The sequence below is a fragment of the Tenebrio molitor genome, chromosome 6 (assembly GCF_963966145.1).
Source record: "Tenebrio molitor chromosome 6, icTenMoli1.1, whole genome shotgun sequence".
Classification (NCBI taxonomy): Eukaryota; Metazoa; Arthropoda; class Insecta; order Coleoptera; family Tenebrionidae; genus Tenebrio; species Tenebrio molitor.
In genome coordinates, this window is record NC_091051.1 from 20,856,121 (window position 1) to 20,880,194 (window position 24,074).

A 24,074-nucleotide genomic window follows, 5' to 3' on the forward strand; every position below is an offset into this window, starting at 1 on the left:
TTTTCTTTAATAGTTAATGAGCAAAACGTTCGAGAAGCTATCAATTCCTTTCCTGCCGGTTCTTCACCAGGTTTAGATGGCATGAGACCACAATATTTAAAAGATATTATATCTTTATCAGCGGGCGAAGCAGGTCAGCGGGCACTAAGAGCTTTAACAAAACTATGCAATTTTTTATTGTCTGGCCAACTTCCTTCAGAAATTTGTCATTTATTATATGGTGCGTCTTTATGCGCCCTTCATAAGAAAGATGGAGGAATTAGACCGATCGCTATAGGAAACTGTTTACGAAGATTGACTTCAAAGCTTGCTTGTTTTCAAAGTCGTAATATTGTAAATTCGTATTTATCTCCACACCAACTTGGAGTGGCAACTAAGCTAGGATGCGAAGCAGCAATTCATACTACACGTACCTTTGTGAATAACGACCTAAACCGTAGCAAAGTTGTTCTTAAATTAGATTTCAAAAACGCATTTAACACAGTCGAACGAGATTGTATTCTGAAAGAAGTCCAATGTCATACCCCACTTCTTTACCCTTATCTTTATCAATGCTATAGGAATCCTTCAACTTTATTTTTTGGTGATCATTTAATTTCTTCTTCTGTTGGAGCTCAACAAGGAGATCGTTGTGGTCTTATGATTTTTAGTCTTGCCGTTCAACCAATTATTTTATCTTTGAATTCTGAACTGAATATTTGGTATTTAGATGATGGAACCCTAGCTGATTACCCAGAAGTAGTTTTGTCCGACTTTAAGAAAGTTATCAATTTATCCAGAAAAATTGGTCTTGAATTAAACTTTAACAAATGCGAGATCTTTTGCTGTTCTGGAGACACAGATTTAAGAGTCATAAAGGAATTTCAAAATTTAGCACCAGGTATTAAAATTTGTGACCGAGGAAGTTTATCTCTTTTAGGCTCTCCAATCTTTGACCAAGGCTTCAAAAACACTGTCGAAAAAACTATTATTACAGTTGAAAATCTTTTAAATAAAGCTGAATTTCTTAGCAGACACGTGGCTTATACCTTAATCAAGAACTGTCTTTTCATACCAAAATTTAATTTTTTATTAAGAACAACTCCTTTTTGGAAATTTTCTAATTACGTTAATTCCATTGATTCTTCCTTAAAGTCTTCTTTAGAAAAAATACGTAATTTACGTTTAACTGATTTACAATGGTGTCAGTCCACTTTACCGATTAGATTTGGTGGACTGGGAATTCGCCGCATTTCCGATATTTGCCTCCCTGCTTTCCTATCTTCAGTTCATGGTGTTAAAAAGCTTGTTTCTCAATTACTAAATTCAAAGGATAATGAGCTTATTATTCACCATTATGATGAAGCTTTAGCAGTCTGGGATGTAGAAAATGAGAACGAAAGACCAACAATTCCACAATTTCAGAAGAATTGGGATAATATCAATATCAAAAGAATAATTGACAATGACTTAATCTTTAATTCATCTAGGGACTTGGCTCGTTTTAAGGCTTTGCAATGCAGAGAATCAGGATCTTGGTTACATGCAATACCTTCTCCTAATATTGGTACTCTTTTAGATAACACTTCCTTCCAAGTTTGTATTGGTTTAAGATTGGGTTGTAATCTTTGTACACCTCATATTTGCAAATGCAATGCGAAAGTTGATGAAATTGGTATTCACGGTCTAAGTTGTTCCAAAAGCAGTGGTAGATTTTCAAGACACACTGAAATTAATTCTATTATCAACCGGTCTTTGACTTCTATTCATGTTAATTCAACTTTAGAACCAAACGGACTATCTCGTGATGACGGAAAACGCCCTGATGGGATGACTTTAATACCGTGGAATAAAGGTCAACCTTTGGTTTGGGACGTTACTGTCGTAGATACACTTGCAGACAGTTACGTATTGAAAACATCTGAAGTCTCAGGTTTTGCCGCTGAAATGGCTTGCAAACGCAAACATAACAAATATCGTTCAATTATTTCGTCAAACTACATATTTAAAGGTTTAGCCTTTGAAACCTTAGGCCCTTGGTGCAAAGAAACAATAGATTTTATTAATGTCATCGGAGACCGACTTATCGCGGAATCAGGGGATTCAAAATCTAAGAAATTCCTTTTTGAGAGGATTTCCCTTGCCATTCAACGTGGAAACGCTGCAAGCATTCGGGGCACTTTTCCAGATTCCGCATTATTATCGGAAATTTTCGCATTGTAAATTAAAAATGTTATTTTATGTTAAATTTTAATTACAATAAATAAACAATAGACGCATCAAAACGACATACGTATTGTAATAACAGAGAGAAACATATTTTAATACTGGTTAGAATGAAATGGGGGAAGGTACCGAAGTCTGTGATATGTTTTTTCAAAGTCCACATACGTTTATAGGGTATTGCCGTATCCAGTACTTATAAATCCATGACTATAATCTAAGATTGGCTCTCTCTCTCATGGATTCTACTCTATCCACAGACAATTAAACATAGTAAGACCGTCTAGATCTATTCAAATTTCAGCGACGCGCGATACTAGCGATGCGCTAACGTAGGGCCGAACTAGATGTATAATAAGTTGCATATTCCTCAATTATTGCAATCGAATGTATAATTAGTTGCATACGGACATATTTTTTTTGTTTTTATTTAACTATTTTTTATATTATGGTTTTATTTATTTAAAAAAAAAAACAAAGACAAACAATTATCCAAACATTTTATTTCATTATTTTTAGTTTTCTTACAAAGTTTTTAATTTTGAAATTGTTTTTCGCTTATAACGATCCATGTAATAGATTATCTTTTCTCTGAGATTGAGTTCACAAATTTTGGTACGTTGAAAAACCTATAACACTTTGCCTGAGAATTTTGATGAATGTGCACGTTTTGGGACAACTACAGGATCAGGAATCACAACTTCTGTAATTCACATAGTCATTAAAATCTTGGAATTGTCTGGAAAAACTGTTAATTTGGAAAATAATTTTCTGAAAAGTGGTCTTGCCAAATGAGTGAATTTTGTAGTTTTGAAGGAAATATTCCAGATGTATCTAAAACCTTTATCCACCTTTTTTCAATTCTGAAAATAACATTTTTTGTAATAACTTTTTTTTTCGAAAGTACTACTTACCGAATACGAACTTTTTGGTCAAAAACTATTCAAACAAGTTAGGCAGGCTTCGACATCGCAGGTAGAAGAGGCTCGGGACAAGTATGAAAGTCGTTTTGGATTATTTTCTAAGTTTTATCATAACGAAATTGATTAGCAAAATTTTGACAATGATTAATAAAGATTTTTGAAACGAACAAATTTGATTTTTTAAATAAATCAAATTTCTCGCTGTCAACGTAAATAGCCGATTCATCATCGACTAAATACGGTTATATAGTTCGGCCCTACGCTAGGGTTGCGCTAGCATCGTCCACGTCTCCTAGGTTTTATATGGACTTTAACAGTCTTAATTCGTTATTGGTCTGTGGCTACGGCGGCAAAATTGAATCCTGTACTATGCACTGCTTCCAAAAAATTTTTTAGGATGATAATTCAAAACAAGGTCAAATAAAATGTTACAATATTTATTATAAAACAAGTTAGAATACAAAAATTGATATACGAGCAAAGCGAATGCATAAAACAAGGCGTTTCTACATATGCAAAATGCCGGCAAAAAAAAAACTAGCCATCATTTAAATGTCAGTGTCAAAAAAGCATTAATTAAACATTTAGATTTTGACGTAACACAAAAGTGATGTCTGGTTTTAATTGTATGTATTTCAATTAAAAAAAAAAACGGGAAATGTAAAAAATAACCCGACACGTTTCATTTCATGTTTGTCAGTTTGAAAATAGCTTTTTAGAAATAGATTACAATTTTTTGACGGTATGTCAGTTTATAAATAAATAATTCAATGACATAAAGTGTTTAAAAATTATTTGATAGGTACTGTCGAGTAGACAATTAATTGACAAATATTTAAAACCAAAATTACATTACGAAATATGTCATTTCCCGTTTTTTCAAATTCACCTACATTTTGAATAATAATAATAATAAATACCTATTATACACATTTATACACAATTTTTAATAAATATACAGGAGACCGAAACAACAACAATTGACCATTTCTATCTCAACAATTAATGACACAGATTACTTCGGAAAAGGTATTTCAATTTACTTTTTTTGTTATATTTTTCAGATTGTAGTGCAAGTATAATAAAAAATAGCGTATAATACACGTTTTAAAGGCACTTGCGACGTTAAAAGCACTCCGCTACGCGTCGTGTTTTAAAGGCTTCCTTATAAACAATATTGTACAATGAGGGACATGGAATCCTGGGCAGTCTGTTATTGTCATTTCAAAAAGTGTCAATGTAAATGCACCTTTACCGTCATTATGATTAATATTTTCAAAAAAACTGTCAAATTAACTTAAGCTTGGTTATGAGTAGCTAAGGTATGGTTTAGAAATGTTGACAATGAATGACACATCTGCCCAGTTTTCCGTGTCCCCAATAGTAAAACAATACTCGTAAAAAAATAAAATAAATACAAATGTAAGAGAATTTTAAAAACGCAACAGAAAAACTACCTCTTCCACCCAAACATGTGGCTCATAAATTATGTTCTGAAAGGTCCTTGATTCAGGGGTGATTTTTACGGTCCCACAGGCGAGACGGGGACAGTGTAGCTTTGGCAGCTGGAACCGACGGGCTGTCCAAGGTACGAGTACGAGAGTGACGGCAGGTGAATAGTCTGTGACCCGGGAGTGGTGCAGTGAATTAGGCTTGTGCTAGCCGGTGATACAGTTACCAGGTGTGTCGGTAACTGGGTGATAGCAGGTTTGGGCAACCTGGGCTATGATGTCAGTACCACCAATGCGCTAAAACCTCTGGCAGATACCATGGTATAATTCCTGAGCACCGGATGTCCGGGTGAGGCATCTTTGGCTCATGACACGGCTCGGCCGTTGACTGGGCGCGTCTTGTCGAGACGGCCAGTGGTGACAACCAAATGTAACAGATCATACGTGCTTGATTAACGGTTGGGAGGTAACCCCGGCTCTCCTGTACTGAGGGAGCACAGTATCGTATGGAAGTGGGTTGTAGGCTCACATGTGTATCGATGAGTCTGATCGATTAATTATCAAATATTGAGGGGTAACGCCCTTGGGCAAAAACCAAGTCTTACACAAATTCCAATATTTTTTTAAAGATAATTGGATTCATCTCTTACTTTGAGTGGGAGTGGTAAACAAAGAAGTCCTCACCATCTTGGTCTGTGGTAAGTAAAGAGCGATCAAATTAATTTGTAATCGAGTCATACATGGATTTGAATCCGTATGTCTTTTAGATTGATATGTCCAGATCTAACCTGTGTTTTTTGTTCAAGAAACGACATACGATTTCGTATTCATGGATAACTCGATTGCAAATTAATTTGATCACTGGATATGTCTTTTCTGGCTCTTCCACAGACCAGGATTCAGGAGAATGCCCAATGATGGTAGGAGGTAAAGCTCGAAGCGCATCTAAATTAAAATAAGTATCAATTAGGTATTTGAACTATAACATAAAAACAGACCTAACTTTTATTTTTTCAGGAGTAACATATTTATATTCTTCCTGAAGGTGACTGAAGCAGTCTTCTGTCTTGGAAGATTCCTTAACGCCTGAGAAACAAACATAATATAAATAATTAAATATAAATTTTGATTTTTCGTAAACAGTGATTGATTATTATCAAAGTTTAAAAATTTAATTTTTACAGCCTACCTGCGATTTGGAATATTTTCACATCCGGGTACACAACACGGCTTCATTTTTTTTACAAATTGTCCAAAAGTACTTAAAAATTGAACACAAAAACACAAAATCTACATTTATTTTTCCACTTTCCACTAAGTTGCGTCATGCGTCGCAACACTTTTCTGGGAATTACTAGGAAAGTGAATGCGATTGGGGATTTATCCAGGATGACCAACCATAGGAATTACTAAATTGTGTTGGTAGTAGCAAATTTTTTAATTTTTTTCTGATCTGAGCGCCATCTGTAGTGGCCGCAAAATATTAAACTTGATTCAAGGTCGTCTATTAGAGTGCCCTACCCCTGGGATAGAGTCACAGACCATCAACAGAATTAAGACTTTCAAAACCCGTATAAAACATGTGCGACACTGACAACACTAGCGCTGCTCTAGCGTTAGGCCAAACTAAATTACCGAATTTACTCGTTAATCCGATCGGGAATTTCCGTTTAAAAAGGAAGGTTGATTTGAATATTAATTAATAATGTCATCAGTAATTTTGAATTTTCTAATTTCTGTCAAGGTTTAGTCAATGAATTTTATAAATTGTTCTACAAAATAAATTACTCCAAACCAGTATCTTCAGATAATTTTTCGTTATCTTTTTATTTGGTAAGTTATCTTTTTCTTTTTGAAAAGGTACGAAATATGGTTTTTCAGATCGAAATTTTTATTTTATTTATTTGGATATGGGAAAAATTAAACATAAATGCTTTGTAAACAACAAAATCGGCGATAAAAAATAACTATTTTAAATTTCAAAAATTAGAAGAACAAAGGAAACGATGGATAGAAGCTTTAGGTAAATGTTGCACCACCCTTCAAAACAGATAATGCCTTTATTTGCGAGAAACATTTTAGCAACAATTTCTTTACTCAAAAAACAAAACTCCATAAATACGCCCTGCCGTCGATTTTTCTTCGTGAAGAGAAACAAACTTCAATAAACAATGTTAGACCAGCTGAACAAATTGAAAATTCTACGATTACTGAAAATCCCACTGTAGAGAATCTAATCCTTCCTGTTATGCCCAAGGCCCAAAATAGACACCCAACAAAATCTTCTAGTGTGTGGCAAGTACTTGAATGCAAGAAAGTTAGTAGTCTTACTTCAAAAGGCAGAAACATTTATTATATGGACCGATATCAACGAAAAACAATTTCAAAATTAAAAAATCTTTTGCACGATTCTTAAATTATCTCCAGAAATTTTAAAAGTTAACGCAAAATCAAATTATTGAACTAATGCTACCCCTCAATTCAGTTTCACTCGCCTTTTAAACTAGCCCACTCATGCCCAAAAAATCCCAATTTACACACAAACTCGTTTAATGAACTACTAATTTGTTGTATATGTTAGAATTTGTATTAAAATGTTTAATTCTTAATTAGTCGTTTTTATTTTTTTTAAATAAGTATCAATTTAAATCAAATTGAAAAAAAAATAGGCAACTAGGTATACAGAAACTAGTCAGATATGCAACTTGTTATACATTAGTTTGGCCTAACGCTAGGGCAGCGCCACTTGAGCGCGTCTCCGAAAATGTAATTCCACTTGACAGTCTTACTATAGTTTAATTGTCTGTGGCCGTAGCACGATTACAGGCCTCCAATCAACTTTTTACCGACTCTTGGTAAAACTTTTTTGCGGCCACTATAGATGGCGCTGAAACTTGTTATCCGTTGAATCTGAGAGAGTGGCCAATCTATTCTCTTCTTCTATCTATCCTACCTATGCTCTATTGTTTGGTGCACGTGCTTTCGGTTGAACAACGAATTTATGTTCTAGATCTGCGAGATCGTGTTATTGACATTGTGATATTGTGAAAAGACTTTTGGAGGCGTCCGACAACGATGAGTTGTGCGACAGTTAACATGAAATTTTGATGTGAATCGAAAAGTAGGTAAACACCCCGAATCCTAAGGGCCCGTACAGACTAGGCGAACCGAGCATGTAATTAACATGTAATGTAATGCTCGTCGCAAAATTGGTGCCACCAAGAGCCGACGAACCGAGCACGCAACGAACAGCTATACTCTGTCCACTGGTGATAGATTGCACGCTTTTTTACAGACACAGAGACGAGTGTCTACACTTTATAACATTTGCTATATCATTAATACTCGAAGAATAAATAATTCCAACAACAGTTTATAACAATTACCTGTACTGAAACTTCATTTAGAGTCACAGCTGTAATTCTGTAAACAACATCATAGGCATAGGATAACTACTGGCGGGATGGAGAGTTTTGTATGTTTCAGTGCGTTATGTTTTTAAGTGATTTTTTTTATAATCGTCTCAGTTCAATTCGATAGTTCCGAGGTTGCGTGTCATTACAGCTAGATTATACAGGTCGCTAAAAAGTATGGATTCAGCAAAATATTTTCAGAACGGTTCAGCAGACCTCATTGAAATTTGGCACACAGCTAGAAGTGTTTAAATTTTATCATTTGATAGTTTTTTCAATTTTTTAACGTCATTTATTTTAAAGATGCAAGGCTAACTTGTTTTTTTTTTTAATGGCAGGAAGAATGTTTAGTTTTATTATTTTCTGAACCGAAGTATATGATACCCTGGTTAATTCACTGGTCTCCTTAATAGGATTAGAGCACCACCTTGTGACTAGATCTTCATAGCTTATTTTTCAACATAATCTCTAAAAACGAAAATTTATAAATTAGATTTCATATTTCGACAAATTTGCCTCAGTCCCACTCTGAACGGAACAACCAGCCAGGTTTACCTGCTGTTTACAATCACAAAATGTTTTCTATTGTAGACAAATCAACGTTTATAGTCCCTCGACCTCGACTATCACAGAACTCGACCATCTTCACATGGCGATATGGCCGTATGGCGTATGGTATGGCGTGTTTGTAATGTTGTATGCGTTGTATGTATTGTATAGGCCACACTTAAATCGTATGTGTTCTGAGTTAGTTAGTTCAATTAACGTTTTATTATCAGTGTATGCGTGAAATTGCATTTCACACACTGTTTTGTCTGGTTTCTATGGTTTCGATCTTACTAATAATGCAAAAAAAAATACACGTCAGAAAATGACCCACTTCAGGCACAGATAACTATGCGTGAATTTCAATTTTTTGAATCAATTATAGAAAAAATATATTTAAGTACTGTTACAACCCTTCTTATTGAGAAGCCCAGGGTTGTACGTAACGCTGTGTAACTCCGCAGGGGGGGGGGAATAGTTTTACACTTGTGCTGGATTTAATGGTATATTGTTCGGCTAATGTTGATCTGATTCACACTGTGGATCTCTGGGTTTCCGGTGCTGGGTCGCAGGTGGACAGCTCCGTGCTCGCCCGGAGCAGTCTCCGGCTAGGGTTGATGTCGGGGCTGGATGGTGTGGGCGGGTGACCTTGATTGCTGCTGCGTGATGGGTCCAGGTGGACCTGGGGAGGAAACGGCGTCTCTCGTCCCCGGTGGTGATACTGTTGACGGTGAAGCCTGCTCGCCACAAAATGGCGTGGTTGTTACTTTCGGAGAGATAAGGAGTTTCAACTTACTCTTCGGTCGGGTGACCCCCCTTGATCCGCTCAACGGCGATATATTACGAGTGTCCCAGGGTTGATCCGCACGACGGCGATGACGCAAACCTTTTTCCCCGGGTTTTGTCACTAATAGCCTGGGACACTAATTCGCGGCGGGTCTACCGTTGATGTTCTTTTCGCCGACATATTCAAGTGACCAAATCTCTCTCTCCCCCACGCTGACCCGTCATTTGCCCTCACCAACCGTCGTACGATGGTCCTAATGTGGTGGTACATTAGACCTCGTAACAGTACCTACCTACATAATATATTTTATTTCATACTGTCCGGTAGATGCTCGATTACATCATCAATTTGAGTCCGGTAGGTGAGTTATAACAGTATCAGAGCCGGAAAGTGTCACTTAGCAACACCTACCGGACTGTTTTCCTTTTATACATCAAATCTGACATTGAAAAGTGAAAAAGTCAAAAAATATTCGATCTAGAAAAACAATAGCAACGGCCGTTGCCACAGGAAAAAAGGTGATGCTATTTTCACCATATAATGTGATTTTTTAATTTTTGAAATAAAATGATGATGCACAAGAGACTTCCAGTATGAAATAAAATACATTACGATATACATCCGGTAGTACTTGTAACAGGTACTCGTTTAGACATTCTAGACTCGGCTCCTAACGTCGCCTCGTCCATAATGTCTAACTCGTACTGTTACAAGTAACCTACCGGACTTATAACGTAAATTACTATAACAAAAAAAAATTATAACTTATCAATCAACTTCTGCATCATTTTTTCAAAACTTGAAATTGCTGCTTTTTGTACGTCAAGGCGTTCCCGATGACGCCTTTTTGTTGTCTCCTCTTTAGATTCTTTTTTCTTCAATCTTTTGGCGGGAGTTGGAAGTTCATCTTCTGAATCTGTTAGCTCTATATCTAAAATGAAACACGTTCAGTATAATTATTCCTAATCATAAGTATTTCAGGCAGAGTCGTCAAATACCTATATGAAAAACAAAATTAATGCTAAAATTGAAAGCTTTTCACATGGAAACCTATTGAGCAACATTATAACGCTACCTCAAGATTAATATTTTTTTACATTTGAATATAAATATTTTGTATTATGACCAATAATCAGTATCATCAGCCATCCTTTATATGAACTATGTTAAAGTAAGTATTCTATTTTCAATTTGGTTGTAGGTCGTAAAATTTTATGGTACTTTAAGTTAAAGATCTTGCAGGGCTTATAAATCCTAGTTTACCACTAGCAGGTAATATTTTAAGTAGGGTTGTATTTTATATATTTGCATTGTACGGCAAACGGCACGCGCCGCTTCCCAACCTTTTCAAACCCAACCATTGTGCCCGTTAATCGCTCATAATATGCAATAAAATTTTACGACCTACAACCAAATTGAGAATACAATATTTACTGTTAATTTCAACCGGATCGCGACTGGAAGAAGCTATTGCTACCGGTTCTACATTGGGCTTCTCACCCAAGTATTTATCCATTTGTTCGAAATAATCGAACATAATTGGGGCAGCACCGCTTCTTTTCATATTGTCCTTGGTCCTCATATACCGCATTTTCAAATATTTCAATTTATCACGGCATTGTGTTGCCGTATATTTATGCCCCATTTCCGCTAATTCTTTTGAAATTAAATCGAATACTTTCTCATTTTTCATCGTTGTTGACTGAAATAGTGTTTTGTATTTTTCGCAACACAAGTCAATCAACAACGACGTTGCGGGATTCGTCCATTTATTCGATGTTTCTTGGACTTGGGGCCCTTGGACCAGGGCGGCCGAAGTTGTCAGACTCCCGCCATTATAAGTTTTATCGCGCTCAATTTCTTCCATAACATGAAAACCAAAAATCTCCGCAATTTCTATATACATGTACTTTTCAGCTATAAAATTAAATATGTTAACAAAGCAGTTGCATGGAAAATAATTTTGTTACAATTCTTTTCACGAATCAAAACCTGATTATTGTTTGTGACGATTTCCCCGCGTTCGTTTCTCACCAGCTCGTGAGTACACACACTAATATCAATTTCCATTTCCATCTAAACAGAAAAATATTGAAAAATCATTCAAACAAAATTTAAATTAATCACTTTTCTGCTTTTCTGCGCAAATGACCACTTTTAAATAAATTTACACGCAAGTAACGTTTCATGCAGCCGCCACTTCAGACTTCACTGCCATTGCCATCTAGAACACAAAGCCTTAAGGCAGCAATTGTTTTTGATCGTGACGTCACAGTAAAGGCTTCATCGAAAAACGCATTAAACGTCCAGAATTTAATAAAAACAGTTGTTTTTTTTTTTTTTTTTTATAGATAAAATATATTATGAAATTCTACATGATTTGATTTTAATAAATATATACATACATAAATATAACTGTAAAAAATAAATCTCTTCCAGTGGGGTAGTCTCGGGTAGGGCACCACGAATGCTGGCTGCGTTTCCTCGTTGGATAGCCAAAGAAATACGTTGGCGAAGGAAATATTTCGCCTTCAAATCACCGCTTTCAGCTATTAATTTTGAACCGACGTTATCAATAAAGGAACTTGCTTCTTTGCACCAAGGACCTAAAGTTTCGAAAGCAAGAGCTTTGAAGATGAAGTTAGCAGATTTTAAAGATTTATATTTATTGTGTTTTTTAACACATGCAATTTCTGCTGCGGCTCCCGAACACATTGATGTAGGGTTTAAGTATGATGACGCTAGGGTATCAACACAAGTAACGTCCCATATAAGACGTTGACCCTTTGACCACGGAATAAGGGTTGCTCCGTCTGGTCTCTTGCCATCATCACGAGATAAACCATTGGGTTCAAGTGTGCAATGAAAATGAGCGGATGATAAGGCTCGTTGAATAATAGAATTAAGTTCATTGTGTCTTGGAATTCTTCCCAAGCTTTTAACGCAGCTAAGACCGTGAAAACCAGTTTCGTTTGGCATAGAACAACGACTACAAATATGGTTTTCAAAAAGACGGCAACCCAGTCTAAGGCCAACAGAAGTTTGAAAATCTTGCTTGTCTAAACAAGTACCGATGTTCTTAGATGGAAATGCATGTAACCAAGCACCTGATTCACGTTGTTGGATCGCTTTAAAACGTGCTTTGTCAAAATCTGAGTCAAATTGAAGTTCACTCTCAATGATTCTTTTTATATTTATCAAATCCCAGGATTTCTGAGTTTTTAAACTAGATGGAGTTTCGTTATTTACTGATAGCCACTTATTCAAAGCTTCCTCATAATAGTGTACTTGAATCTTAATATCCATAAAGGGGAGTAAAGAAGACATAAGATCTTGAACACCATGAGAAGAACTAAGGAAAGCCGGAAGACAAATATCAGAAATTCTACGAATACCCAATCCACCAAAAGAAATAGGGAGAGTTGCTTGTAACCATTGTTTGGTATTTAGACAAATGTTTAAAATAGATTCAAGACTTTCTTTGAGTAAAGAGTCCATATCTTCTAGTAAAGAAGAGAATTTCCAAAGAGCACAAGTACGCAGAAAATATGACATTTTTGGAATGAAAAGGCAATTTTTTAAAAGAAAATAAGCCACATGTGGATTAATTTGTTCGAGTCGAGAAATAAGAAGATTCAATTTATGTTGTTTGATTTTGAAATGATGGACATGAGCTTCTTCAAAAATTGGAGCTCCTAATAATTGAAGGTCATCTTTTGAAGTTATACGAATACCTGGACATATTTTTTCGAATTTACTAACAATACTTGAGTCGATACGTTGAGAACAAAAGAAAATTTCACATTTGCTTGTATTCACCTTAAGACCAATTTCAGCAGCCATTTTAATGATAGTATGAAAATCGTTTAATACAGTTTCGGGCGAATCTGAAAGAGTGGCATCATCTAGATACCAAATGTTTAGTTTCGAAAGTAAATTATTGACCAAAGGTTGAACTGTAATACTAAAAGACATTGGACCACAAGGATCACCTTGCTGAACACCAACCTCTGATGATATTGTTTTATTACCAAAAAAAGCCAAGAAGGGAACCGATAACTTTGGTATAGAAACGGATATATAAGAGGAAAATTATTTTTAATTGGGATAAGCATACTATCTCTCTCGATAGAATTAAATGCATTTTCAAAATCGATTTTAAGTAAAATGTTATCTCTATTTTCAGGAATGTTGATAAATGTACGAACTGAATGTATTGCTGCTTCGCAGCCTCTTTTTGTAGCAACATCAAGTTGGTGAGGAGCTAAGTATGATTGAATTTGATTGCTCTGGTTAACACAAACTATGCGAGCAACTAGTCTTCTCAAAGCACAACCAATAGCTATAGGTCTGATACCTCCATCTTTCTTTGATAATGCACAAAGAGATGCACCATAAAAGATTGGCTGAATTTCTTCAGGAATCTTAGCAGCGAGGATAAAATTGCAAAGGCTAGTTAATGAAGTCAAAGCTCTTTTACCAGCTTCTCCAGCGGAGAAGGAAATCATGTCCTTTAAGAACTGTGGTCGCATTCCGTCGATTCCAGGTGCTGAGCCGTTTTGAAACGAATTGATGCCTTTTAAAACTTCTGACTCGTTTAAAGACAGATTATGATTATTATTTTCAGGAGGATCAGGATACGAAAGATTCTTCTTTTTCAAAGCTTGAAATACAGTATCATCAAATGAGGCCAATGAATCTTCAGAGCTTAATAGTTTGATTGCTCCTTTGATGTCAAAATCGTTGACTTTTGCTTCGATCCTAGTTGATAATGATTTAGAAATATTTTTTCTTGATTTTGAATTTGTTGAAGGTGGGTTATTAAAATTTGAAATGTTAAGCTTGATTTTAGATGTTAAGTTTTTGGTATTAGATTCGTTGATATTAAATGCTTTGTAAGAAAAAAGAAGCAAATTTTCCCATGCAACAGCTGAGTTGGTTTTGACGCAATAATTGATGACAGAAGACAGTTTATCAGCTGAGGAATATCTTGCTCCCTTCGGAATTCTTCTTATAGTATGAATTTTTTGTTTATACGCCATTAATTTTTCACTAATAGAATTTGTTGGTGCGAATCCATTATTACTAACGTCATTTATTTGCTCTTGATGGAATTTTTCAATATGTGTCTTGAGTCGTTTCTGATCTTTAAAGAGGTGTTTAGGTGAAAATGGGCAAGCTATTTTACCATCAAAGTCTTGAATTGAAGAAGATATTTGTGATTTTTTGATGATTTGACCAGATTTTACATCTGTATCCGTATTTTTAGGATCTTCATAACTATCTTCATCACTATCATCTGCAGCATATCTATAAATTGGTCTGAAGTATCTACCAAGAAGTCTGTTAAATCCAGGAAGACCGCTTGAAGTTGAAGGTGCTACTGGATTAGCAGACGGCGAGGACTCAACTTGAGGATGGCACTTGCTGTTATGAATTTTCAAACCTTTGTGATTCTTTAGCTTCTTGTTACAGTTTATACAAACTGAACTGTTATTCCCTTGTAGCGAAAAAAGGTTTTCGGAGGAAATACATGTTTGAGATTGTGACAGTGACATTAGTTTTTTTTTTTAGTAAAATTTTTGGTTAGCATTCTTTTTTTTAGTAGAACGATGTGTTTAGGCTTTACAATTCCTGCCTCGTGGAGTAAAATGCCATTAATGACGCGAAAATTGTCATTTACAAGTGAGGTTAAGTTTGTGTATTTATTGTTTTTGCGTAATTTTTACTTTGTGAATCATTTAAATAATACCAAATCACAACAAATGCTTCATACATCTTAATTATATGTGTAGCAAATATAGTTTCAACTAAATTGCCCTTACAACGACTTGTAATCACGAAAATGTTGATAGGGTATAAAAATGCTTCCCAGGTTTCAACGTCTCTTGCGACGTTCGATGAACAGTAAATACCCTGGTGTCAACTGAAACTATTATGTACACTTGCCACCAAGCTTTTGCTTATCTCACAATTTTCCATAAGAATGATTAAAACACCGTATTTGATACTTTCTGAAAATGTAAACAAATGTCAAATTTTGACGTTTGGCCTTCCTCGTGACGTCACACGCTGTCTGGCTTAAGGGTGACCGATACCAGCGTTGACTAGACTGTATTTCATTAATTGCAAAGAACTCAGTTAATACGCAATCATTCGTCAAGTATCATACATCAAATTAAAGGTTTTTTAATTCTCCAGACCGCAGCGTTATACTTTTTTTATAAGAGAAAAAGATTGTCTGATGATATGATAAAAACCTAAAGTGCGCGGCTTTAATTCGATTTTTTATTACCTAAATTTCAATATTATGCTTCCAGATTTTGTAGAATGAATCTAAATAAGTTTTCTGAGTCCGCTGCGTTGTGAAATTGTGGATGAAACATTTGTTTTTTTTTTATATTGAGCTTAATGTAAAAGTTAAATTTTTCGTCTTCCAGGCGAACATTTCGTTAGAATATTTTGTAATTTTATACAATATATTTACCTTTACCTACTACATTAAATAATAATTTAAAAAAACAGAGGTTGTGGAAGTTATTCATTTATAAATTTGCGAATAAAAACGGTTTTAGTTCATCGCTTTTGTCACCAGAGGCAGTAGAGGCACATCTTTTCTCCGATTTCAAAACTACCTACCTGTTTAGGAACGGGACAAATCCGGGGGTTAGTTTGGGCCGCCGATCAGTTTTCAACCAGGAAATTTTATGACTTTACAGATAATACCCTGTCCCGGTATTATTCGAATTTCTTCAGAAATTCTAATATAAACTATGACCGTACAGAGCGAATTAATTTTTGCTTTTTTTTTATGAAAACTAATTTTTGGAATTAAATATTAGGTTTTTTTGAAAATATGTACCTACGTATAAAAATAATGAATAAATTGCAGTCACATTAAACAGTAATAAAAGTGCATTCTAGACAATGTCTATTTGACTCCGCCGATAACAGAAATGATTTAGTAATAAGAATCGTAGCAGTATGTGAACAAATACCACCAGAATTTTTATTAAACGCCGCAATAGGCGTCAGTGGAAGCTGTCGAATGTACCTTAGAGAGAATGGAGGTAATTTCAAACATTTGCTATACTAAAGTTATGGTTACTTGATTTTTGGAAATTCAATTTTTTTTAATTAGAAACAAATTTTTGATTTTTTTTGTTTGTGTTTCAGAAGATAAACATCTATCAGAATAAAGATAAAAAAATATACAGTGCAACTTAAAAAAACAAAGTTAGCTGCGGTCTGTCAAAAAATATAATGTCAAAAAAAATTATAGCATGTCGAGCTATAGTGTTTCTAAAACGAATTTTGTTTGATGTATCATTTATTAAAATCGGATAAAAAATAAGGAAGTTATAGCACCAAAGGTTTTTCATAATACACCCGGTATAACAAATTAAGTACAGAAATATTGATTTATAAATTATGTATGATCGTATGAAAAGTTTTGTGCGTTGTGGAGTATGCAGGTAGGTATATAGATCACAAAAAGAAATCGCCAATTGGTAATTATCTACTCCTTCGTGAGACCAGTAGTTCCATTGCAAAATAGGTGGTTTTTTGGTAGTCATTTGAATGTCACAATAACGTTCTTTTTCACACTAATGCGTTTAACTGTCACTTTTTCGCATTAGTGCCAAAAAGAGTGAGAAGTATAAAATTACAAGAAAAGCTTTATTTTCTTTTACTAAAACAATCAAAGTACTGAATTGGTCTCATCAGTTCGTCATGTAAAAGAAACTTTTAAAAAACGCAAGCCATTGCTCAAATCGTTGATAACACAATTCATAAACTGGCCGCGACTTCGCAGGTAATAAACTGGATATACAGGGTCTATCAGAACTGGCGGACCAAAATAATACGGTGAATTCATCATCTTCTGGGAATAATAGGAAAATGTTCAAAAAAATCTATCTTAAATAGTGATTAGGAAAGAAGCAATTTAAACTGACCAATCTTGTTGTAGATGTAAAGTTACCTATAAATTAGTTTTCCTGCTTTATTTGTAACTATGGATGCATTTCAAATGATGCATATGCATTGTTGGGTATCTGCATTGTTTGTGCAATGACGGACGTTTTTAGGTTATAGCATTTTTCAGGTTGTAGTATTTCTGCTAGGATGTTCCATATTGGGGAAACAAACTGCGGACTCCTGAGCAGCAACTGTGGCACTCTCATCATACTGTCCATATAAGACAAGCATATCAAAATATTCTGAAGAAGTAAACATTAAGCGTTTTTAATGACTTTTGTAATTGTCAGAAATAATTTATGTCTTTGCAACAATCAAATTTGTTTCGATAGTTACTAATATAATTTTTTAAGGTAATTTTATATCTACACGTGATTGGTCAATTAAAAACGTTCTTATTTTAAAATCCAATGAGGATGGATTTTTTTAAATATTTTTCCAATTATTCCCCGAAGATGATGATTTCACGGTATTATTTTGGTCCGCCAGATCTGAGAGACCCTGTATAGCAACTATACCGCAGATCAAAATCACTCATTTGGCAAGAAAATCGCTACAAAATTGTAACAATAAATAACACTTTTGTAATAAATGAATTGGAGTAGATAGAGAGTGATAGAATGATAGGACTAATAAATTAGTGAATAAAAAAAATTAAAATCTGTATTTCTTTTTTCTTGTTTTTTGCCTAATACTTTACGGAATTAGAAAAAATCTTGTATGTAATTCGTTGCAAAAACATGTCTTTTTCGCATAGGACGTCTAATGTGTCTAATGCGAAAAAGACATTTATTTATGGGCGTGAATTTTGGGACTTCATATTATTGGACCATTTTAATCTATTATAATATTAAATTTTCCAGAAGAAAATTATGTCTTACATTTTTAGACAAAATAAGAAATGTATTTATTGTTTGTCTGATAAACCAGATTAAAGCTCCCATAACCTTTCGGTAAGGGCGTGGAAACGGTCAGGGCCTCAGGGCTTATTATTTCAGGTAAAAATTCAGTTTGGTTTCCATACTTATCTATATACTCTACTGTGTATTAGTGGCTGCGTTATAAAGGTGGCAAAACTGAAATACTTCGCCAGTATCGGTCACCCTTGAGTTCGAGATGGCAATGTCACTGCCGCCAGAAATTTGACAGATGTCGAATGTGACGTATGGGTAAGTTTTCCCGCACCGCTAGACATCGGTAACATGGGTACACTCCGTGTGTCACTCTAAACATTTGTGAACGATCTGGGGTAGGGTGATTATTCCCCCAATTTTAATTTGTGAACGGCGTTTGGGTGACCCACGGGTAACCTTTATACCTACCCAGAGTATTTATGAACGCGCTCCTGCTGTTGGCCGGCCCAAGTATAATGTCCAACATGTCAAGTAGATAACCTAAATACGTTTGACGTTGGATTAAACATTGCTACCGGGTGATCAAGAAGGACTGTTTAAGTTGGCAGTACAATTAAGAAATTTTTTTAATTCGGTTATTTATAACACTGCAACTGGATATGTTACTTTGAAGTATTGAGAAATAGTATATAACGGTATTAGGCCGATATGGGTTATACAGGATGTCCCAGAACTCGTGGATCAAATTGAAACTGTGTATTCCTTGATGGTAATGAAGGTAAAAAACGTTTAGAAAAATATTCAGGGTGCAACAGCTTTTTAGTTATGAATTAATTAAATTGACCAATAGAGCTCGATCTAATTTTCCCTTTAGGAGAAAATTGAGTACCTTCCCTCAATTGCCAAGCAACGTATAATTCGATGAATAATAAAATTATTTTCAATATTTATCTGGTCAACTTGTCGAAACAGACGTCAAAAGTGACAGCTACTTTTGAAATAACCAAAAAGGGGATAATTTCGCCAAAGGCAGGTGAACAAATGTATAGAATCTAAATCAGGGAACGCAAAAAGTTTCTTCTTCCGGCAATGAATGAAATATGGTTTGTTATGAGTGAAAATTTCCAGAACAATTGTAACCTTGAGGGGTATGGGAAATTGACGGGAGGGATATGATGAATTGAACCTTTGTTGATGGAAGGTAAAATGGCGACGTAGCGTCAAGTGAGTAATACATATTACTACCTTAAAAATCTTAGTAAAAAGTGAAATATGCAGGGCCCTTGAAGTGAATCGGAATCACAAGAAATTTATCCTGACTCTTGTGCATAACACTCTGTATCTGCAACGTATTAGCGCAGCTATACGAGCGGGACTCGTCATCGTCGAAATGAAAGAAAAGAGTTTTAGGAACATTCTTGACATTGCAAAAAGCTGGAATTACACGTAGGTTTTGAACAACAGATCAAGCACAGTGGCAGTTCTGAAAGAAAGAAGACAAAACTGGATTGAAGTGACATATTTATTATTATTCATTATTAGTAAAAATTTAGGATCAAATTTTATAACTTAAATGATGTGGAATGCAATAAATGAAATAAGAAAGATGCTAAATAAAAAGAATAATTTATAACAAGTGTTCCAAATGACCACCTTTCATCTGAAGGAATAGGCGAGCTCGTTTTATTAAATTTTCCCTTGCCAGCCTAAACATATTAGGAATAACAGTAGTCAGTGTTTCGTGAATTTGGTCATTTAGTTCTTCTAAAATATTGATAGGTTCGCGGTAAATATAGTTCTTCAAATATACTTCTTCTACCGTCGTCATCAAAGGACTGAAGAACAGCATCTTCAGTCTCTGGTGTTCTAACTTCTCGCGGGGGACCACCAATTTCTTGTCAGGTAGGCACCAAGGACCCAGTGTCTCGAGCACGGTACACCAACCGTAGAAATACGTTATAATTTGGATGTGGAAAACGTCGTGGAAAACGTATTGCATATTCCCTTGCATCCTCACGTGCATTCCGCCGGCACTCTCCATAAATTATGAGCATTTCTGCATACTCTGCAGCTGTATACATGATTTCAATACGAAGTTTGACAATTTCCAATCAAATTATAACTTGACGTCAAAATCTTCGCAGTTGCCCAAACATTTACTTGAAATTCCATACCATTCTTACTAGAATTATGTTGCTAGGCAATTCAAACCTTTGGTTAAATTTACGTGAAATTCAAATTAACAGCGTCCTTCTGATTGGTTAACTTTAATTATTCATTACAAAAAATCGATTATACCCTGTCCTTTTTTTTAAACGCTATTGCTTTCAGTTATCATCAAGGAAAACGCACTGTAAGTTTGATCCGCGAGTTCTGGGACATCCTGTATAACTGACGAGGTTGAGATATTGTAAAATCGAGGCGGAGCCAAGATTTTATAATCAACCGAGTCTGTTATATCCATATCGGCCGTATGTTGTTTTATAGTTTTCTTTATACCAATAATACTTAACATTGAACGATGATTTATTTGTAAGACTGACATTTCTCTTTACTTCAAAAATTAAATTTAGTTGTCATTTGTGCCGTAACCGTAGCGACGGCACAAAAATAACGGACTCGGTCTGATAATTTTGAATAACGGCCTAGACTGTTATAGGTGTCATATCAATCAAGCATTCAGTACTGATAAATCCTTATAACAGTATGGTATAAAGAAAATAATTAATATGGCAGAAATTATGATGTCCGAAATTTATTCGCTGGCATAATACTATCGCGGCCAAAATACTTTGGTCGTCAATGTGACATAAATGACATTCAATTGTAAAGCAAACTTTAGGATGTTTAACCTTATTTTTTATTGTTGTCAAAATTATTTTAATCTATCAGTGTCATACAGGTGGGGTAAATCCCAGCTGTGGAGGCAGGGTTCAAAAGCAAAAGATCAACATGGTCGCGGTTTAGTCAATCTTCAGAAGCAAGTAAGACGATTCTATATTTATCAAAAACTGAAGGTGCCATATTTTTGACAAGAATAATTTGAAATTGTAATGTATATTGACATTAATACTTGATTTACATTTGAAGTGTCAAAAAGTGACGACCAAAGTATTTTGGCCGCGATAGTACTTACAGTACAGTTGCGGAATTAAAATTTCGGGCACTATTTTCAATGTCATGATGTAAACTCTAAAACAAACTTAAAGCGATGATTTAATTACACTCAGTGCAACTAACTGAAATCTCAAAATTCAAAATTGATTGGTGTCTGACACAGAAAAGTTTAATTTTTGAATGTCAGTCATGATGACAGTAGAAGGTGCTTTACAGAGATTTTGTTGAAGTAACAGAAAAATAGTGCCCGAAATTTTAATTCCGCAACTGTACAACAAAATGATCTAACTTTAATCTAGACTTGGAGATGAACGAAAGTTAACCCAATTTTGTACAAGTGGCTCTAAGAGAGACAAAATGGTAAGTTATAAACGTATGAGAGTAAAAATTAACGGTAGAAAGAAATTAAATTCGCAATACAGGACAACTATGTTCAGTGTCAAGCCGTCAGCAACCGGAGGTTACTCCAGTTTTACCTTTTAAAAATAAAATTCAGTAGATAGGTATTACCAATTTAAACCGTCCTTCTTAATCACCCTGTATTATACATTCTTGTAGATAATATACTATGGCGGCCAAAAAATTTTGGCCGTCACTTTCTTGACATTCAAGTAAAGTATAAATCAACCTTTAGGAATCGTAACCCCACTTTCGATTCTTGTCATTTTGACAATCAATTTAAACTGTTTGAGGCTCAGATATTCCAAAAATCCGACATGAATAAACAAAATTAGAGCAATCGTACATTGATAACCTGAGGTAAACGTTCTGTGTAGTAGAAATGACAAAATAATTTTGAGTTTTGAAATTTACCACCCAAAAAATAACGTACATAATCAAGACGGTAATCATGATAATCACAGTAAAGTACGGATTACAATTTTTTTTTTTTTTGAATTGTCAGACAATGAGGGCCAAAATTTTTTGGCCGGCATACTACAGAGTGATCAACAAGGACTGAAGCTGTTGGCAACAATGACAACATGATAAAAATTTCAGTGAAGTTGGTAGCATTACATTTTCAGTTGTCAATTTTGACGGGCAAATTCAAACTTCTAAATCAAGTGTCATTTTTGTATCAATTTATTAATTAAAATGGTTTTTACACTAGAGCAAGACATTTTTATTGGTATGGCGTACTTTCGGACTGGAAATTTTGATGCTGCTAACGGTTGGCAGTATTCCACGGAGCACGGACGATGCATTTCACCAATTTCAACAAATGTTTCCCGAGCCAGTTGTTACCTTAGTTGGGTTTAGGCAGCATTGCACGAGATTGGTGCAACGTTACCTTCAAACAGGTGATCTGAAAATGGCAAAACCTACAGGTAGAACATCTACACTCAGAGAAGATGTAGTCGAGAACGTTCGAGATAAAATGGAACAAAGCCTTCGAAACTCAATGCGAAAACTTTCACTCCAAAAGGGTGTGATTCTTATTTAAAACACACGCATCCAAAGTTCTTTGTTGGGCACGTTTAATGCAGGGCCTAATAATTCTTACCATTCCTCCATTCCTTTTCCTTACTTTACAGGCTTGTCGTATGGAAGTTGCCTAACCATTTTAAAGAAGAAATAAAGTTCCACCCTTACAAATTTTCCCGGATTCAATCCCTGCATCCCGCAGACTTTCAGCTCGAAAATAATAACGCATAAAACATGTTTCTGTTTCTCAGGAGAGGCATGCGGGCAGGGCCTGTCGCTTTTATGAATATTGAAACAGTGGGCCATTTAATTAAGTATGGCCAATTACTTTTTATACTGTTTTTGGTCGTTTTGTAAGTATGTACGTTTTAAAACTACCAACCCGTAACATAACCTAAATTTTGTGACATTCACAACTTGCAGCGGGTGCTAACACTGACGCACAAAAAAATTTTCATATTTTGGGAATATTTTGCTGTCATTTGCTGCCAACAGCTTCAGTCCTTGTTGATCACGCTGTACTATTGGGGACAAAATACTTTGGTCGTCATTTTTCTGTCACTTCAAAACAAATTAATGTAAACCAAGCCTTAACGTCAAGTCAATAGTGATGACAATTTCAAATTATTGACTTTTCTCTTGTCAAAAATATGGCACTTTCTACCATTCAAAAATTTAGAATCATCTCCCTTGTTTCTGAGGGATTGTCCATGGGCCAAATTATCTTGTGGAAACCTTTTCAATTTTTCCTCCTACGAATATCTCCTTCAGTTGTCCATTTTTCGGTATTTAACATTTTGCAATGATGAGTTTGACAGTGACAGTGGTTGACAGTAGTAAAAAATAAGGTTAACCGTCCTAATGCTTGCTTTACAACTTTATGCCAGTCAACTGACTTTGACGACCAAAGTAATTTGTCCACAATAGTACTATGGCGGACAAAAAATTTTGAACGACTTGTTATTCCTTTGACATATAAATGTAAAACTGGCTTTATGGTCAACTAACCTCATTTTTTATTTTTGCCTTTTTTGTCATGTCACCAGTGACAGATTAGTCAATCATAGATTAACACAAAAATTTTGGTGTGCCTATGTCGGCTCACGAATGGTGAACGTGGATGAATCTTTCGTCTTTGCCGCCGAAATTGCGAAAGTTGCTGCAGCCCCTAGACTATTGAGTGGTGTAGAATGTAGATACGTACCTATCTAGTTCTTAGAGGTTTAGCATCAACACAAAATCAGGAATGTCTTCATCATAGATGAAATCAAATTTAGTTCTATTTACGTCAAGACAGAAAGACCCAACAGGTTGTATTTTGATACGCAAATATCAAAAAATTCAAAGTACAGATCAATCCACAATACTAACAAATT

At 35.1% G+C, this 24,074-nt stretch overlaps 3 long non-coding RNA genes across 3 annotated transcripts; 2 read left to right on the plus strand and 1 right to left on the minus strand.

The window, feature by feature from the left end:
- Nucleotides 1-3,881: 3,881 nt before the first annotated feature.
- LOC138134124 (uncharacterized) lies at nucleotides 3,882-5,853 on the plus strand. Its single transcript, XR_011160644.1, has 4 exons — nucleotides 3,882-4,154; nucleotides 5,206-5,274; nucleotides 5,468-5,546; nucleotides 5,594-5,853. It is a non-coding gene; the product is annotated as an uncharacterized lncRNA (long non-coding RNA).
- A 3,174-nt stretch (nucleotides 5,854-9,027) lies between these two features.
- Nucleotides 9,028-11,640, minus strand: LOC138132638 (uncharacterized). Its single transcript, XR_011160141.1, has 2 exons — nucleotides 9,332-11,640; nucleotides 9,028-9,272 (listed from the first exon to the last, which is right to left on the minus strand). It is a non-coding gene; the product is annotated as an uncharacterized lncRNA (long non-coding RNA).
- Nucleotides 11,641-11,718: 78 nt separating this feature from the next.
- On the plus strand, nucleotides 11,719-18,652 carry LOC138132640 (uncharacterized). The gene is made up of 2 exons (XR_011160143.1): nucleotides 11,719-14,338; nucleotides 14,592-18,652. It is a non-coding gene; the product is annotated as an uncharacterized lncRNA (long non-coding RNA).
- The last annotated feature ends 5,422 nt before the right edge of the window (nucleotides 18,653-24,074 follow it).